The sequence below is a fragment of the Phyllobates terribilis genome, unplaced genomic scaffold (assembly GCF_046119375.1).
Source record: "Phyllobates terribilis strain yellow unplaced genomic scaffold, ASM4611937v1 Scaffold_2__4_contigs__length_985480577, whole genome shotgun sequence".
Classification (NCBI taxonomy): Eukaryota; Metazoa; Chordata; class Amphibia; order Anura; family Dendrobatidae; genus Phyllobates; species Phyllobates terribilis.
In genome coordinates, this window is record NW_027362762.1 from 948350209 (window position 1) to 948369499 (window position 19291).

Genomic DNA, 19291 nt, shown 5'->3' on the forward strand with positions numbered 1-19291 from the left:
CGGTCATTACTGGGGGAGATGTCACAGTGGCGGTGGCCCGGTCCGTGACCCAGGGCGGTCAGTAAAAAGGAGGATTTTATAGTTTTTATGTATAAAGTTCGTGACGCCATCTGTGGTATGCGGCTAAAGGGAGCTGCCGCTGCGGAGCAGGTCCTCTGGAGCTGATGTTAGTGCAGCAAAGCTGGTGTGGCTCTACACAGGTAGAACTTAGCTCCAGGGCAGTGTAGATGTTATAGCTTGTGCTGCGCATTGTAGTGCAGGGGTGATGGCGCAGATAATAATCACAGGGATTCAACAATCCCTCAGGTAGTTCAAGAGTGCCTGACAGGACCCCTTTCTATGTGCCTTCCTCAGTCGTCTTCCTGCGCTGGCTCTCGCCCTCCTGCCCTGCGCCTCACAATCAGTGTCCCAATCCGGTAGCCTCGCGTCTTGTCGGGCGACCTGCAGTCCCCTGGACCTTCTGTGGCCACCTTCTCGGCAATATTATTGTGGTTGTGGCCACTGCACCTTGCAAGTACAGCAGCCTCCGGTTCCTAGCTGAGCCTTGTAGTTCTCCACTAGTTTAGTGGCCGTTCCCCTCTGCGGCTCGATCCCTCCACCGCCTGGAAGATTCAGGTGTACGGGTGGATCCAGCACTTCCCTTACCCCTGGGATCCCTTCTGTTCCTGGAGCCTTTCTCCTGCTAACTCTCCTCTCTTCTATCCTTCTCCTTGGCCTCTCACTAGGCCCACCTTCAGAGCAGAGCTCCTGCAGAGCCTCTGCTCTTTTCACTTATCCTTCTCTGACTGGCTTGTCTTTCTAAGATGGTTCCCCCCCCTTTTATACAGCTTCCTTTCATGCTCCCCTAATCTTCTTCCTCCACCCACACCCACTACATGGTTTCCCCTCACTTGGTTCCCCTCCACTCCAGCCAGGGACCAGGTAATGTGCTCTCCCTTAGGAGCAATCTCGCCCTGCCCTACTGAAGTGGATGTGTTGGATGCAGGTGTTAGGGTCCCGGGCTGCACTCTATCCTTACCTGAGAGTGGGATACCACACCTCTGGGTGAGATGCAGTACCTCTGTGGTGACTGAACCCTCAGGGGCACCACACACTCACAGACAGAGAGGAACACCGGAGAGAAAAGGTTGGAAAACTAAATAGTAGAGGACAAGAGTTTCCACACAGCCGGAACACCGAGTAGCAGTCAAAGATCAATACTCCAAACTCCTCTACCAACAAAAGACACCTCCGCTCATCACCAGGCATTACAAGACTTAACACTGGCAATCCAGATTGCCAGAAGTGAGTATATATAGTACAGTAGTAGAGGGGATTGGTCAATACTGAACAGCTGAAATCATCCAAGCAGGAAGCTCCAGAGACTCCAGACTGAACATATTAACCCCTACACTACTAGCAGAAATCTGCACAGTTTAATATGAAGGAAAAGGGTTTCTGATTAGTGCAGGAGTACGTGGAATCAGACGATGCTCTCTTCTGGCCTCTCTCTGTCACCAAAAACCTACAAGAAGCAAAATAAACATAAACCCTGCTGTAAATAAATAAAAAGTAAGTGCATTTAAATAAAATAGGGTTCTTAGTAACACTTTTTTTAATCAAAAATAGTATATAAGCCATCCCACCATCGACATGGTGAACCCACTCGGGGCGGTCCTACACTGTCTAATATTAAAAACCTTACCATGTGTCCAAGTTGACCTCAGTTTGTGAATAATGGCAGACAAAGGACTGGGTCCCAAACTGTGAACACCAGCCTAGGTAAGCTTTAAATCTATTATCCAGCCCTAGGGAGGGAGGCAACACCCAGGTTTGCACAGAATGCAAAAAAATACAAAGAAAAAACACAACATTTAAGCTTGGTAAACCCGTGACATTATCCTTTTATAAAATACTATTACAGGTGGGGGTCAATGATTTTTCATAATTTATACATTGATGTGGGTTATGAAGTATACAGGAACTGCAGTCTCATGCTGGGGGACGAAATGGGGCACTATATTGAGCAGACAAAAAATGTTGCTGTATTATTGTTTTTCCTCCCTTTCTTCGAAGAGCCATATGTTTTTTTATTTTTCTGTCAGTATAGCCGTATGAGGGCTTGTTTTCTGTGAAAGAGTTGTACTTCTGAATGGCACCATTCATTCTACTGAAGGTATGGAGAATTTGCCGAGTTATTCCTCACCTGCTGATCATTGAAGACATCAATTGCCAGGAGATATTAAACATGCGCGTTTCGAAGGACAATATACTTCTTCAGAAAACAACCACATTTGAACACATGAACACATTTCACTACTTTCTCTCCAGCGTCTCGATCACCATTCATTCTACCACATACAGTTGTGCTCAAAAGTTTACATACCCCGGCAGAATTTTTTCCTTTCCTGGCCTTGTTTCAGAGAATATGAATGATAATAAAAAACTTTTACTCCACTCATGGTTATTGGTTGGGTGAAGCCATTTATTGTCAAACTACTGTGTTTTCTCTTTTTAAATTTTAATGACAGCCAAAAACATCCAAATGACCCTGATCAAAAGTTCACATACCCTGGTGATTTTGGCCTGGTAACATGCACAGAAATGGAAACAAATGGGTTTGAATGGCTACTAAAGGTAACATCCTCACCTGTGACCTGTTTGCTTGAAATCAGTGTGTGTGCAAAAAATCTGAGTGAGTTTCTGGGATCCAAACAGACTCTTGAATCTTTCATCCAGCCACTGACGTTTCTGTATTGTGAGTCATGGGGAAAGCAAAAGAATTGTCAACGGATTTACGGAAAAAGGTAGTTGAACTGTATAACACAGGAAAGGGATACAAAAAAATATCCAGGGAATTAATAATGCCAGTCAGCAGCATCCAAACTGTGATTAACAAATGGAAAATCAGGGGCTCTGTAAAAACCAAACCACGGTCAGGTAGACTAACAAAAATTTCGGCCAAAACTGCCAGGAAAATTGTTTGGGAAGCAAAGAAAAACCCACAAATAACATCAGCTGAAATTCAGGACTCTGAAAACTAGCGGTGTGGCTGTTTCAAGATGCACAATAAGGAGGCACTTGAAGAAAAATGAGGTGCATGGTCGAGTCACCAGAAGAAAGCCATTTCTGTGCAAATGCCACAAAGTATCTCACCTACAATACGCCAAACAGCACAGAGACAAGCCTCAAAACTTCTGGAACAAGGTAATTTGGAGTGATGAGACCAAAATTGAACTTTGTGGCCACAACCATAAACGTTACATTTTGAGAGAGGTCAACAAGGCCTATGATGAAAGAAACACCATTCCTACAGTAAAGAATGGAGGTGGATCGCTGATATTTTGGGGATGTGTGAGCTACAAAGGAACAGGAAACTTGGTAAAAGTTGAAGGTAAGATGAATGCAGCACATTATCAGCAAATACTGGAGGCAAATTTGCACTCATCAGCCCGGAAGCTGTGCATGGGACGTACTTGGATGTTTCAACATGACAATGATCCAAAACACAAGGCCAAGTCGACCTGTCATTGGCTAGAGCAGAGCAAAGTGAAGGTTCTGAAGTGGCCATCTCAGTCTCCTGACCTCAATATCGTTGAGCCACTCCGGGGAGATCTCAAGCGCGCAGTTCATGCTGGACAGCCCAGGAATTTACAGGAACTGGAGGTTTTTTGCCGAGAAGAATGGGCAGCTTTACCATCTGAGAAAATAAAGAACCTCATCCACAACTACCACAAAAGACTTCAAGCTGTCATTGATGTTAGAGGGGGCAATACAAGGTATTAAGAACTGGGGTATGTGAACTTTTTATCAGGGTCATTAGGATGTTTTTGGTTGTCATTAAGATTTAAAAAGAAAAAAAAAAATTGGTTTGACAATAAATGGCTTCACCCAACCAAAACCATGAGTGGAGAAAAAGTTTTTTCATTATCATTCATATTCTCTGAAACAAGGCCAAGAAAGGAAAAATTCTGCCGGGGTATGTAAACTTTTGAGCAGAACTGTAGTGTACTGGAAAATGGGGAAGAAAATCCAAGTACGTTGAACTTGCAAAAACACCTGCAATTTCACAATCTTTTTTTGTAGATTTGTAAGAAAATAAATTAGCTTTTGGTGCCATTTTCAGAGACACAACGTTTTTCATTTTTCGGGATCTGGGGCTGGGCGAGGGCTTATTTTTTGCGCCCTGAGCTGACCTTTTTACTGACACCATTTGGAGAGAAATAGGATGTTTTGATCGAATCTCATTGCATTTTTATTGAAGTGTTGCAGCGGCCAAAAAAAGTGTAATTCTGGCATTGTGATTTTTTTTGTTATGCAGTTTACTGATTAGGTTAATTTATTTTATATTTTCATCGATCATACTTCTAGGAATGTAGCACTACCAAATACGTGTATTTTTTATTTTTTAATTGTTTTATTTTTAAATGGGGAAAAAGGTGGGTGATTTCACAGGAGGCTCGTAATGACAGGAATGGGGGTCTTCAACATCGTTGCCTCGCTATCACGTCACAGGCGTGCCGATGGGAGCGTGGATATATTTTGATTGCTGATATTTCTGCAACTGAGAGGCGAAATAAAAACTAAAACAAAATAATATTTTATTCTGCTCTGCTGCAGCAATTACATTGTGCCTCCTCTTCAACGTGAACAATTTGATGAAAGGTCCTCTTTACTTGTTACAGTTTGTTAATATATGTGTAGTTCCTCTCTAGACTGTACTGTATGACCTATTTTGTTTTATTTCTGTCAGTTCTCTCCTGTATCCATCCATCTTGATGATGAGGATCCAAGTAAACAGTTCATTATCCCACAATATCTGAATGCTGATGATTCTGCTGAAAGCTCAAATCTGCAACAGGATATACAATAGTTATAGGGATTAATTCACTTAGTCACAAGCATGAATGCAACTTAAGGCCAGATTCAAATGAGTGTATGAAAAAATCATTTATTTTTGATCCAGAAAAAATAGATGATTTTTTTCATCTGTGTATGATTTTTATGACCATTTTTCACACCAGCATGACCTTAATACATCACAAAATAAAAAAAAAAACAATAAAAGACTACAGACAGTTTCCTAGGTAATCACAATCAATACACAAAAAATTGAGGGGGTTGAGGTGGTGTCTGCATAGCATTAAAAAAGCAAAAAATAGGAGCTTTATGACTAAATGAATGTACAGGTGCACATATAGTATATGCTACAAAGTAGGCAATATACAATCATATACGATAGTGTTCAAAATAGTAGTGTGTTCAAAAACATGAGTTAAGCACAAAATCTTTCTACTAGTTTTTATTTCCAGCATTGGGAACATTGCACACTGTCTTCTAATTCAAAACAAGAAGAGAAATGTATAGAATTTTTAACTACTTTACAGAAAATAATAAAAAATGAACATTGTTCTGTTCTAAAAAATAGCAGCGTCTGTGTTTGTCTTTACAAACTCACAATATGTCCTCTCTTTTTTTTGAGGATTTAGCATTCCTGTGAATCACTAACCTAATATTTAGTCGTATAACCACAGGTTTTTTTTTTGCATAGAGTCAACCAACTTCTGGCACCTGTCAACTGTTATTCCAGCCCAGGATGCTATGACTACATCCCACAATTTTTTGGCATTTGTTGGTTTTGCCTAAGAAACAGCATTTTTGTTCTATCGGATTAAGGTCCAGGGTTTGGGCTGGCCACTCCATAACCTCAACTTTGTAGCACTGGAACCAAGATTTTGCTCATTTGCTGGCGTGTTTAGGGTCATAATCTTGTTGAAAAACCCATTTCAAGGACATATCCTCTTCAGCGTAAGGCAACATGACCTCTTCAAGTATTTTAATATTTGCAAACTGGTCCATGCTTCCTGGTATGCGGTAAATAGGTCCGGCACCATAGTAAGAGAAACATGCCCATATCATGATGCTTCCACCATGCTTCACTGTCTGCAGAGTGTACTGTGGCCTGAATTCAGAGTTTGGGGGTTGTCTGATGAACTGTCTGCGGCCCTTGGACCCAAAAAGAACAATTTTACTTTCATCTGTCCACAAAATGTTTCTCCATTTCTCTTCAGGCCAGTTGATGTGCTCTTTGGCAAATTGTATCCGCTTCAGTACATGTCTTTTTTTTAACAGTGGGACTTTGAGGGGACTTCTTGCTAAGACATTAGCTTCACACAGACGTCTTCTAACTGTCACATTCCTCACAGGTAACTTGAGACCGTCTTTGATCATACTGGAGCTGATTATTGGCGGAGCCTTTGCTATTCTGGCTATTCTTCAATCCATTCGAATGGTAGTCTTTCCTTTTCTTCCGTGTCTCTCTTTTTGCTTTCCATTTTAAAGCTTTGGAGATCATTTTAGCTGAACAGCCGATCATTGTCTAGACTTCTTTATAAGTTTTACACTCTCCAATCAACTTTTAATCAAAGTACGCTGTTCTTCCGAACAATGTCTCGAACGACCCACATTTCTCAGGCTTTCAAGGAGAAATGCATGTACAACATGTGCTGGCGTCACCCTTAAATAAGGGCCTCCTGATTAGAGATGAGCGGTGTTCGACTAGAACTGTTCGCCAATCTCAAATTCGAGCTGTTTTGGGCGGTGTTCGAGTCGTTCGATGAACGCGAACGATTTGCAAAAAATTCGGCTGTTCGAGGTTATGTTCGATAACTGTTCGTGCACCAAAAGCGTGTCCTGCATGTCTGGCGCTATTTAGAGCACCAATCATGCAGGGATTGTCTGCCACTCACTGTAATGCCACAGCCATGGTGGTTGTGGCATTACAGTGGTTGCCCAAATCGATGGGAACAGTGCTCACAGTGAAACATGAAAAGCTGGCAATTCAGCAGCGGCATACACAGGTACCCGACAATCTAGAACCGAAAGAATAGAGTGTCACACATAGATTAGATACATAGAAACATGTCAGTCACATATATAAGAAGTGCAGTGACAGTGTTGGTTACTGTACTTGTCATTTAGTGTTAAAGGATTTATTTAAAAAAATATTAGTGTTTTCATGCACCGTCTCTTTAAAAAAGCCGGCCGGCATGTCTGCGCTTCTCAGTGTCTGCTGCATGGCAAGCTGAATGGCAGCGTTCTGCTGCGATCCAGTCTGTCATGTGAATGTAGCAGAGCTGAAGCTGTCGTGGGAACCATGGAAAGGTAAGGATGATGTTGCTTTATTATTTTACTTTTATTGCAGGAGATCGTTGGCTTCAGCTGGAATGGGCGTGACGGTAAGTATGGTTTAATTTAGAACAATAAAGAATTGTGTGTTTATTTCAATCAAAGGACTTTATTCTGGGTGTTTGTGTGTTTTTGTAACTTTGACTATGGGGTTAGTAATGGGGGTGTCTTATAGACGCCTCTCCATTACTAACCTGGGCTTGATGTCAGCTGGCATTATAAGCTGACATCAACCCCAACCCTATTACCCCACTGCCACCGCTACAGGGCAGTGGGAAGAGCGAGGCTAAGTGCCAGAATTGGCGCATCCTATGGATGCGCCATTTCTGGGGCGGTTGACTGCTGGTGTTTCTAGCCTGGGAGAGGCCCAATATTCATGGCACCCTTCCTGGGCTATTAATATCAGCCCCCAGCTGTCTGCCTAGCCTTTGCTAGCTATTAAAATAGGGGGGACCCCACGTCATTTTTTTGGGGGTCCCCCATTTTAATAGCTAGTAAAGGCTAGGTATTCAGCTGGGGGCTGATATTAGTAGCCTGGGAAGCCCCGTGGGTATTACCCCCTTCCCAGGCTTCAAACATCTGCCCCAGCCGTCTGCTTAACCTCCGCTAGAGACTAAAATTACGGGGAACCCCACGCCAATTTTTTTTTTAATAAATCCTTTATTTTAACACTAAATGACAAGTACAGTAATCAACACTATCACTGTACTTCTTATATATGTGACTGACATGTTTCTATCTATCTAATCTATGTGTGATGCTCTATTCTTTCTGTTATAAATTGTCGGGTACCGATGCTGAATTGCCGGCAGGCTTTTTTAATGAGACGGTGCATGAAAACACTAATATTTTTTTTAATAAATCCTTTAACACGTAATGACAAGTACAGTAACCAACATTGTCACTGTACTTCTTATATATGTGACTGACATGTTTCTATCTATCTAATCTATGTGTGATGCTCTATTCCTTCTTGTCTAAATTGTCGGGTACCGGTGTATGCCGCTGCTGAATTGCCGGCCGGATTTTTTAAAGAGAGTGTCTTCTGAGCAGTTTGTCAGCCTTTGGACACCTTTGAAGGTGTTTTCTATGTGTTTTTGTTTGCCTGCCATTGGTTTTAAGGTGTTCGACGGTGTTCGACAGTGTTCTAAGGCAGAGGTCCCCAATAGTGTTGAGCCACCCCCGTAGTGTTCGAGTTCGGTTCGGTTCGTCGAACACCCGTGTGTTCGCCAAACTGTTCGTCGAACTGTTCATCGAACACCTTCGAACACCGTTAAAACCAATGGCAGGCAAACAAAAACACATAGAAACACATAGAAAACACCTTCAAAGGTGTCCAAAAGCTGACAAACTGCTCAGAAGACACAACTAACACATGGAAAAGTGACAAGTACATATAGTCATGCGAAAAGAAAAGAGGTGGAGGAGTAAAAGGAGGGGGAGACACAGATATAGGCATGTCATGCCCTTCTAAAATCCAAAAAGTGAGAAGCCGAGACGGCCAGTCCGCTCCTGCCCGTGCCACCTCCGTGTCGCCGGGTTTGTGCCAGAGCCGCGGTGAACCCTGACGGCCAGCCCCCCTCTCCCAATACTGGTGCCTGTCCGCTGGTGGGTCGAGAGAGCCCCCCTGTGGTGGAGGCAGCTCTAAGCTTTTTAATTTAAATTGTCCCTCTAATTTGAATGAATACACTTTAAATCCATTTACAAGGATCTATTGGAGGGCAAGTCTCATGCCAGCAGCCGCGTAATTCCAGCTCCAGTAGCGTCCACTAAAGCTGCTGCAGTTAAAAAGCTTTTATAAGGATCGAGCTCGGCTGTCCACCGCAAGGCATCCTAGTGCCAGTCCCAGCCCCTATGCCTTGGGGTGCCTCCTGATGCTCTTCACTAAGTATCCCGTGGTCCCGAAGCATTTCCTTTGAAAAAATTAAGTGTCCAAACTACAGGTGGTGTAGCTTGCTTAACAGCCGGGATAATCCGCTGACTAGCAGACACTGCTACTAGGCACAAAGTATTTCCTGGGCTAGATGCAGTTAAAAATTTGTAAGTAGATACTCTCGTTGGATGCTGAGAAAGCATTCCATAGAGTCTCCTGGCACGCCATATATGATTCTCTTAAAAAGCTTGGGGTAGGGGTCTAGGGGACCCTTTTATAGCCAAAATCACGGCCCTGTATCACAATACGTCACCTAGGCTGAAGATAAATGGAACTGTAGCACCGAGGGCTCGGTTGCTACAGACGTATTGCACCTCACCCAGAGGTGTGATATCTCACTCTCAGATAAGGATGGAGTGTGGATCAGGACCCGACACCTGCATGCATTACACCACATTGCCGTGGGGCAGGGCGACCAATATGCCCCTGAGATGGGCACGACAGTCCCTGTCCCTGGCTGGAGTGGGGGGAGGGAACACTGAGGAAGGGGAACCCTGCAGTGCAGGAGCAGGGAGGAAGCAGTTCCTGGGTGCATTGAGAAGGGAGTATAAAAGGTGGGCACCATCTTAGTTCAGTGCAGAGAAGTCTGAGCAGAAGTGGCAGGGAGCAGGGGCTCTGCATGAGCTCTGCTCCGGAGGCGGGCCTAGTAACAGAGGCCCAGGCCTGCAAGAGGGAGAAGGAAGGAAGAGGAGCGGAGAAGGCTCCAGGAACGAGGAATGAAGGGATCCCAGGGGTGCGGACGGGCGAGTCGCCACCGCACGCCCGAATCCACCTGCGTGGAGGGGTCAGGCCAAAGGGGGAGACCGGTCCCCGAACTAGTGGAGGCAGGAAACGACCCTCAGCTAGAAACCGGAGGCTCTGACATTTTATGTGGCGCAGCCCCTTGCTCCACCCGCTAGGAAGGCACCACATAGGGTCAGGGAAACTGGCGCCAAGTTTACCAAGAGGAGGCCCGAGGCAGCCGGACAGAAGTGTTGGTAAGAAAGGCCAGACAAAGGACACACAAAGGGGGTCCTGTGAAGCGCTCCAAAGTTATCTGGGAGTTGTCTGAGCCCCTCACCTGGTGAGCACAGTACGACGTGGGCAGCCGTTACCTGCAGACGTGGTCTGGATAATAAGAACTGTGAGTAAAGGCCCTGAACTGCATCACTGACTCCGTGTCGTTACTGCTGCTGCCCTGCACCATCACCCCCATCCTCCGCATATACTGCCCTGAGGCTATACTCCTCCCGTGGGGAGTTATGCTACGCTCTGCTGCACCCACAACACCAGCCTTAGCGGTCTGCCCTGTAGCGGCGGTTCACTCTGACCGCAATCCACGGGTGGCGTAGTCGGACATTTAAACATCAAAACCACATAAATAGTTCCGCCACTGGTTTGACCGCCCTGAGCCACGGAACCGGATCGCCGCCACGAAGACTACAACCACCAGCATCCACCAAAAAGGGTCCGGCTCCGGGTGTCCCAAGGCCCAGGGGGCGCGTCAGAACATTTTCATCACCTTTCACAATCACCAATGGGACAAGGCAGGGATGTTCTCTGTCCCCTCTCTTATACATCCTAGTGACGGAGCACCTGCTCTCATCAATTCGCCATAACCCCAATATTAGGTGGATTGAGGTGGGAGGCACCGAGTACAAGTGCTCTCTATTTGCTGATGATGTCCTAGTATATATCACTCAATCACATATATCCATCCATGCTGTTATGGCTGAAATAGATCACTTTGTTACATGGTCAAATTTTAAAATCAATGCAGCGAAGTCTGAGGCCCTCGATGTCTCCCTCCCCAAATCCATATAGGATTCCATCCAGTCCAACTTTCCCTTTGCCTGGCCCTCACAGGGTATCAAATACTTAGGAATTCCTATTCATAGAGACCTCTCCCATCTATGTTATCTTAATTTTGGGCCCTTTATTGAACAACTCCATACAGACCACGGTTGGCAAGTTAGAACTGTAAGATTCACTACGTGAACCACTGGTGTTTTGTGGAAAAGCACATGTACACTGTGTTCCAAATTATTATGCAAAAAGTGTTTAGGAGTGATAAGGGAAGAATTTGTTTGTTTGTCAGTTAAACTCATTGATGGTGATGTGTGTCAGGGCTCTTTATATCACTGTAAGCAATTGCAGACACCAGTGCTAATTAGTTTGTCAGGTGTGTCCAATGAAAGGCAAGACTACTTAAGAAGGCTCTCTCACATTATTCAGCAGCCTACATTTTCTGCCAAAATGGGAAAGAAAAAGGATGTGTCGGCTGCTGAGAAGCAACAAATTGTGGAGTGTTTAGGTCAAGGCATGACTACAATCAACATTGTGCGATGATCAGGATGAAGTGTCTTGGCAATCAAGAAGTATGTAGCTGATTCACAGTACACACGTGTGCGTGCTGATAAGGGCAAATTGAGGACTCTTTCCTACAGGCAATTACGTCAGGTTGAAAGAGCAGCGGCAAAAAAGCCTTGTCATAGCAGCAGACAAGTTTTTGAAGCTGCTTGTGCCTCCAACGTCCCCCGAACAACAAGATGCAGGGTCCTTCAGAGGTTTGCAGCTTTGCATACGCCATCCTGTCGACCTCCTCTATCCACTTCACACAAGCAGAAACGGCTCCAGTGGGCCAAACATTACATGAAGACTGATTTCAAAACTGTTTTGTTCACGGATGAGTGCCGTGCAGCGCTCGATGGTCCAGATGGATGGAGTGGAGGATGGCTGGTTGATGGACACCACACGCAAACACGGCTACAGCGCCAACAAGGAGGAGGTGGAGTAATGTTTTGGGCTGGAATCATGGGGAGAGAGATTGTCGGCCCCTTTAGGATCCCTGAAGGCGCTAAAGATGAACTCCATAATGTATGTGGATTTTCTCAAACAGCACTTCCTGCCATGGTTCAAGAAGAAGAACCGTGTATTTCACAGCAAGATCATTTTTCTGCATGATAATGCACCATCTCATGCTGCACATAAAACATCTGCATCTCTGGCTGATATGGGCATAAAAGGGGACAAACTTATGGTGTGACCCCCATGCTCCCCTGACCTCTACCCCATTCAGAACCTTTGGAGCATCATTAAAAGGAGTGTCTATGATGGCGGGAGGCAGTTCACATCTAAGCAACAGCTCTGGGAGGGTATTCTGTCCTCATGCAAAACAATTGAAGCAGAAACCATCCAAAACCTGACAAATTCAATGGACGAGAGAGTTCAGAAGCTCCTTTCGAACAAGGGGTCCTATGTGAAAATGTAACATCACCTAGAATAAAGTTTTGAGTTGAAAACTGTTTGATTTCAGTTTCTAACAACCTGCTAATGCTTATAATTTCAAAAATGACCATTTTTTTGGTCTTTATTAAAATGAAAAGGTTGATTGAAAAGTTTGGGGGATCTAAGAGTGTGGCAACCCAGTAGTCATGATTACTTCGAATTCTGACAATATGAGGGTCATGCTGCAGGTAGTGCAGCAAGAAGGCACTTATGTGTCTTGCGCATCTCGGAGCCCCAAAATTATTTTCCGGGCTAGATGCAGCTAAAAATTATTTTTAATTTTAAATCTGGTGGAGCTTATTATAGATGGCCTAATAGGATCAGTGCTGCACACTGCTACAAAGCCCAAATTATTTTCCAGTCAAGATACAGATAAACATGATTAGTAATTTGAAAGCTTAAAACGGTTGGTAGGGTGATTTTAAACAATCATCAAGCTTTTACTCTCCCCAGGATGACACAGGGGTAGAAAAGTCGTTTCGGATCCATGATTTGTTCATCTTTATGAACGTGAGTCTGTCTACATTATCAGTGGAGAGCCGCGTGCGCTTATCTGTCAGCACACCACCAGCAGCGCTGAACACACGTTCAGACAGAACGCTGGCTGCGGGGCATGACAAGATCTCCAAGGCGTAAGTGGCTAGCTCCAGCCATTTATCCAGATTGGAAGCCCAAAAAGAGCAAGGGTCCAGTGACACAGTCGTGGCTTCAATGTTTACTTGGAGATACTCCTGTACCATCGTCTCTAGGCGTTGACTATGTGTCAGACTTCTTGTCTCCTGTGGCCTTGCAAAGGATGGGCTAAAAAAGTGGTGAAATGATTCCGCAAAATTGATGTTACCACCAGATACTGTGGTTCTGTTACGGTTTGAGTGCTGAACACTTGACGGTCCCACGGTTGGCAAGTTGGAACTGTGAGATTCACTACGTGCACCACTGGTATTTTGTGGAAAAGCACATGTAAGATTCTGCAACAGTCTCTGCTGATACTCCTGCATGCGTGCATCCCTTTCTATGGCAGGAATAATTTCTGCAAATTTACTTTTGTACCGGGGATCTAACAGTGTGGCAACCCAGTAGTCAGGATTATTTCTAATTCTCACAATTCGAGGGTCATGTTGCAGGTAGTGCAGCAAGAAGGCACTCATGTGTGTTGCGCATCCAGGAGCACCAAGTCCCTGTTGTGTTGGTGGCGAGGTAACAATCATGCTTCCTTCCTCTGTCCTCTCCCCCCAACCTCGCACAACAGAAATGTGATCAAGGTCTCCCTCATCTGATGAGTCTTCCATCAGTTCGTCCTCCACTTCTTCCTGGGCTCCTGCACCTTCCTCACTAGTTTGGCTGCTACCATGCGCCCTGGTAAAACCATCTCCCCCACCCTCACATGCCTGCCGCCTTGGTGCTGCCGACCGTCTGGACCTTGCAGATGTTAGCCCTTCCGCATACAACTCCTCCTCCTCTACTTCCTCCACCTCCTCTTGTGCCACCACCTGACTCCGAATTCTGTTTAACATGTGCTCCAGCATGTAAATCACCGGAATAGTCATGCTGATAATGGCATCGTCAGCACTAAACATCTTCGTCGCCATTTCAAAACTGTGCAGAAGGGTGCATAGGTCCCTGATCTGAGACCACTCCTCCAGCGTGATTTGCCCCACCTCTGAATCTCGTTGGCCCAGGCTATACGTCAGAACGTATTGCACCAGGGCTTGTCGGTGCTGCCACAGTCGCTGCAACATGTGCAGAGTTGAATTCCACCGGGTAGGCACATCGCATTTTAGCCGGTGAAGTGGCAGGCCCAACGACTTCTGTAGAGATGTAAGTCGCTGAGCTGCGGGATGCGAACGGCGGAAGTGAGCACACAGCGACCGTGCCCTCTGCAGAAGGCCATCTAGTCTGGGATAGTGGGCTAAAAATTGCTGGACAACCAGGTTCAACACGTGAGCCATACAAGGCACGTGTGTGACATTGCCCCGGCGAAGGGCCGCACCCAGGTTTGCAGCATTGTCGCACACGGCCTTCCCTGGTTTCAGGTCCAGTGGAGACAACCATTCATGAAATTGGTTCTCCAGAGCTGACCACAACTCCTCAGCTGTGTGACTCACATTTCCCAGACATTTCAATGTAAAAACCGCCTGATGACGTTGAGCCCTACTGCCAGCATAGTAAGGAGGTGTGCAGGATCCCTTCTGCGCAGTTAGAAAGCTTGTGGCATGACCAGACAGGCTTTGGGTGCAGGTGGAAGACCGAGAGGAGGTTGAGGAGGCAGAAGCAGTGGAGGAAAAATGACATAAAGAGGATTGACGCACAACTCGTGGGGACGGCAAGACTTGGACAGCAGCCCCTTGTCCTGCTGTCACCATAGTTACCCAGTGCCCAGTCAGCGACATGTAACGCCCCTGTCCATGCCTACTCGTCCAAGTGTCTGTGGTGAAATGCACCCTGTCACACACAGAGTTTCTCAAAGAAGCGGTGATGTTGTGTGCGACATGCTGGTGGAGCGCAGGCACACCTTTCTTTGAGAAGTAGTGCCGACTGGGCATCTGGTACTGGGGCACTGCGACGGACATAAGGTCTCGAAAATCCTCTGTGTCCACCAGGCGGAAAGGCAGCATTTCTGTAGCCAAGAGCTTGCAGATGGTGAAATTCAACCTCTTAGCTTTCTCATGGCTAGGAGGAAATGGTCTTTTACTTGTCCACATCTGAGGGACCGAGGGCTGGCTATTGTGCTTAGACGGGGTTGATAAGGGTGTCCCCGGCAAACTGCCGGTCTGTGAGGAAGATGCAGGCGGACATGTTAGGTTGCCTTGATCCAAAGGTGGTGCTATCGATGTCGGACAGCGCTCAAGACCAGCTGGTGTTACCACCTCCAAAGAAAATGATGACCTGCCAATCACGCTGGCTGTTGCGGGTAAAGAGGTGGCAGGTCTGCGCCCCAAAACAGGTGTGACTGCTGTCCCCCCAGTCACAGAGGATGAAGAGGCCGCGGATGCACAAGATATGGCAGACGGTGGTTGGCCCGGCCGGCTAGACCGCATTGTAGCACACTGAGCTTCCCACTGCAACTTATGCTTCATGTCCATGTGCCGGTTCATGCATGAAGTACTCAAACTATGTATTTTTTGGCCTCTACTTAGCTTTTGCTGACAAATGTTACAGATAACACGAGTTGGGTCATCTTTATCGATCTGAAAAAATGCCCAGGCTATGCAAGGCTTAGCACCCATGCGACCTGAAGAGCCACCACGACTTGTGGTGAGAGGCAGAGTTGTGTTTGAGGATGCAGTTGTTGACGTGCTTCCAGTACTACGTCTCTGTCCAGGAAGGCGCAACCTGACCTCGTCGTCACTAGCATCTTCCTCCACCTCCTCTGCTGACCTCATCTCTTGGCTGACTGTGGGTTGACAGTAAGTGGGATCTCCGACCTCATCATCATCACCCTGTGCGTTATCACACCCGTCGTCCTCAGAGCCAACCTGTTCCTGCCCTGACAAAAAACTAAAGTTGTCGCTCCAATCAGGTATTTGAGTCTTATCATCGTCTTCCTCATTGTCTCCACCAACAGGAGTTACAGTTTGGGAATGAGGGTCTACATTATGGTCAGAACCTTCTGCGTCTGGTCCTGGATCCGACTCATAAAGATTCTGGGCATCAGTGCAGATCATTTCCTCGTCTGGATTCACAGAAGCGCTGGAGTCGACCTCTGATTCCCAGGCTATAGTATGAGTAAACAGCTCTGCAGACTCAACCATCTGTTCTACCTCATACTCAGACGGGCAGCTGGAGATTTGGGAGCTGTGAGGAAGCAAGTGCGATTTGGGTGACACCTTTGAGGACTGGAGTATTTGTGATGTTGAAGTTGATGTGGAGGAGAGCCCACTTAAAGGAGCACTTGATATCCGTTGAAGCACCTGCTGTTTTTGTGCCTCATCTGGAATTTGTAGCGATTGGCGTGGCCGTAAGAAAGGGATCTTATCACATTGTCCGCTAAAAGAAGTAGACATTTTAGTTTGGCTGGAAGATGGTCTTTCTTCTGCACCTACCCCACGGACACAACCTTTTTTCCCCTTCCCAACACGCCTATTCCCCTTTCCACCAGCAGCAGGCCTTTTTCCACTCATTTTGGTGGTTAACTAATTCACAACTCTGGAGTTGTTTGCACAAAAAAACAATGGATGGTAACCGAGCAGAGCTGAGTGGCCAAACTGTGGTATTAGGCCAAAACTATTGGCTGGGTTAGATGCAGAAAAAAATTATTTTTAATTTGCAACCTGATGGAGGTCAGTATAGATGGACTAATAGACCAAGTCCCACACACCGCTAGAAGCCCAAATATTTTTTCAGAGCTAGATGCAGAAATTTTTTTTATTCAATTTGCAACCTGATGGAGGTCAGTATAGATGGACTAATAGACCAAGTCCCACACACTGCTAGAAGCCCAAATATTTTTTCAGAGCTAGATGCAAAAAAAAATTATTTTTAATTTGCAACCTGATGGAGGTCAGTATAGATGGACTAATAGACCAAGTCCCACACACTGCTAGAAGCTCAGTATAGATGGACTAATAGACCAAGTCCCACACACCGCTAGAAGCCCAAATATTTTTTCAGAGCTAGATGCAGAAAAAAATTATATTCAATTTGCAACCTGCTGGAGGTCAGTATAGAAGGACTAATAGAACAAGTCCCACACACTGCTAGAAGCCCAAATATTTTTTCAGAGCTAAATGAAGAAAAAAATTATTTTTAATTTGCAACCTGATGGAGGTCAGTATAGATGGACTAATAGACCAAGTCCCACACACTGCTAGAAGCCCAAATATTTTTTCAGAGCTAGATGCAGAAAAAAATTATTTTTAATTTGCAACCTGATGGAGGTCAGTATAGATGGACTAATAGACCAAGTCCCACACACTGCTAGAAGTCCAAATATTTTTTCAGAGCTAGATGCAGAAAAAAATTATTTTTAATTTGCAACCTGATGGAGGTCAGTATAGATGGACTAATAGACCAAGTCCCACACACCGCTAGAAGCCCAAATATTTTTTCAGAGCTAGATGCAGAAAAAAATTATATTCAATTTGCAACCTGCTGGACGTCAGTATAGAAGGACTAATAGAACAAGTCCCACACACTGCTAGAAGCCCAAATATTTTTTCAGAGCTAAATGAAGAAAAAAATTATTTTTAATTTGCAACCTGATGGAGGTCAGTATAGATGGACTAATAGACCAAGTCCCACACACTGCTAGAAGCCCAAATATTTTTTCAGAGCTAGATGCAGAAAAAAATTATTTTTAATTTGCAACCTGATGGAGGTCAGTATAGATGGACTAATAGACCAAGTCCCACACACCGCTAGAAGCCCAAATATTTTTTCAGAGCTAGATGCAGAAAATTTTTTTATTCAATTTGCAACCTGATGGAGGTCAGTATAGATGGACTAATAGACCAAGTCCCACACACTGCTAGAAGCCCAAATATTTTTTCAGAGCTAGATGCAGAAAAAAATTATTTTTAATTTGCAACCTGATGGAGGTCAGTATAGATGGACTAATAGACCAAGTCCCACACACTGCTAGAAGCCCAAATATTTTTTCAGAGCTAGATGCAGAAAAAAATTATTTTTAATTTGCAACCTGATGGAGGTCAGTATAGATGGACTAATAGAACAAGTCCCACACGCTGCTAGAAGCCCAAATATTTTTTCAGAGATAAATGAAGAAAAAAATTATTTTTAATTTGCAACCTGATGGAGGTCAGTATAGATGGACTAATAGACCAAGTCCCACACACTGCTAGAAGCCCAAATATATTTTCAGAGCTAGATGCAGAAAAAAATTATTTTTAATTTGCAACCTGATGGAGGTCAGTATAGATGGACTAATAGACCAAGTCCCACACACTGCTAGAAGCCCAAATATTTTTTCAGAGCTAGATGCAGAAAAAAATTATTTTTAATTTGCAACCTGATGGAGGTCAGTATAGATGGACTAATAGACCAAGTCCCACACACCGCTAGAAGCCCAAATATTTTTTCAGAGCTAGATGCAGAAAAAAATTATATTCAATTTGCAACCTGCTGGACGTCAGTATAGAAGGACTAATAGAACAAGTCCCACACACTGCTAGAAGCCCAAATATTTTTTCAGAGCTAAATGAAGAAAAAAATTATATTCAGTTTGCAACCTGATGGAGGTCAGTATAGATGGACTAATAGAATGATGCTATGCCCAAAAGATTTTACTTCACTAGGTGCAGTAAAAAAATTGGTATTCTATACACAGGTGGTATATCTTGCAACACAGATAGGCTACTCCACTGACTAACACACTCTGCAATAGGCCAAAAAGGATTAGCTTTGCTAGATTCAGCCAAATGCTGTGAAAAAAACTTGCACAGCACTGGCACAGACCTGCCTGGCAAAAACTGATAGGAACTGATGTAACCTAGTCCTGAAAAGGACTCCAATTACAATTAGTCTTTACTCCCACAATCTATCTATTTAAGAGCACAGACCTGCCTGATAAAAGTCGTAGGAAATGCTGTAACCTAGTCCTTAAAAGGACTGCAATCACAACTATTCCCTACTCCCAAGCTATCTGTATATTTGTGCGAAAATTGGCTTGAAATTAACAAGGTATAGCGCACACAGCAACAGCGGTGCCGTCTAACACGCAGCTGCAGCAGTGAGAAAATGGTGGCGACGGGGAAAATGGCTTGGTCTTATAGGGCAAGGACATGTGACATACACTGCCAATCACACATGCCCTTGCTTGTGTGAAAAAAAGCACTTCGCTCCGTGTGTGCGCTGCTGATAGGCTGACAGATTGCACCTCCCCACTGCAAATGCGGGAAAGAGAAAAAAAAATGGAGATCTTCATTGTTCCTGCAGAGATCCATCCCCTGCCCCTCCCCCCGCCCC

The 19291-nt window shown here is 44.9% G+C and overlaps 1 protein-coding gene across 1 annotated transcript in view; it reads right to left on the reverse strand.

Moving 5' to 3' along the window:
* The window catches only part of LOC141253094 (cell surface glycoprotein CD200 receptor 1-A-like), a 181151-nt gene that overhangs the window by 114422 nt on the left and 47438 nt on the right, over window positions 1-19291 (reverse strand). The gene's annotated exons all lie outside the window — the stretch shown is intronic.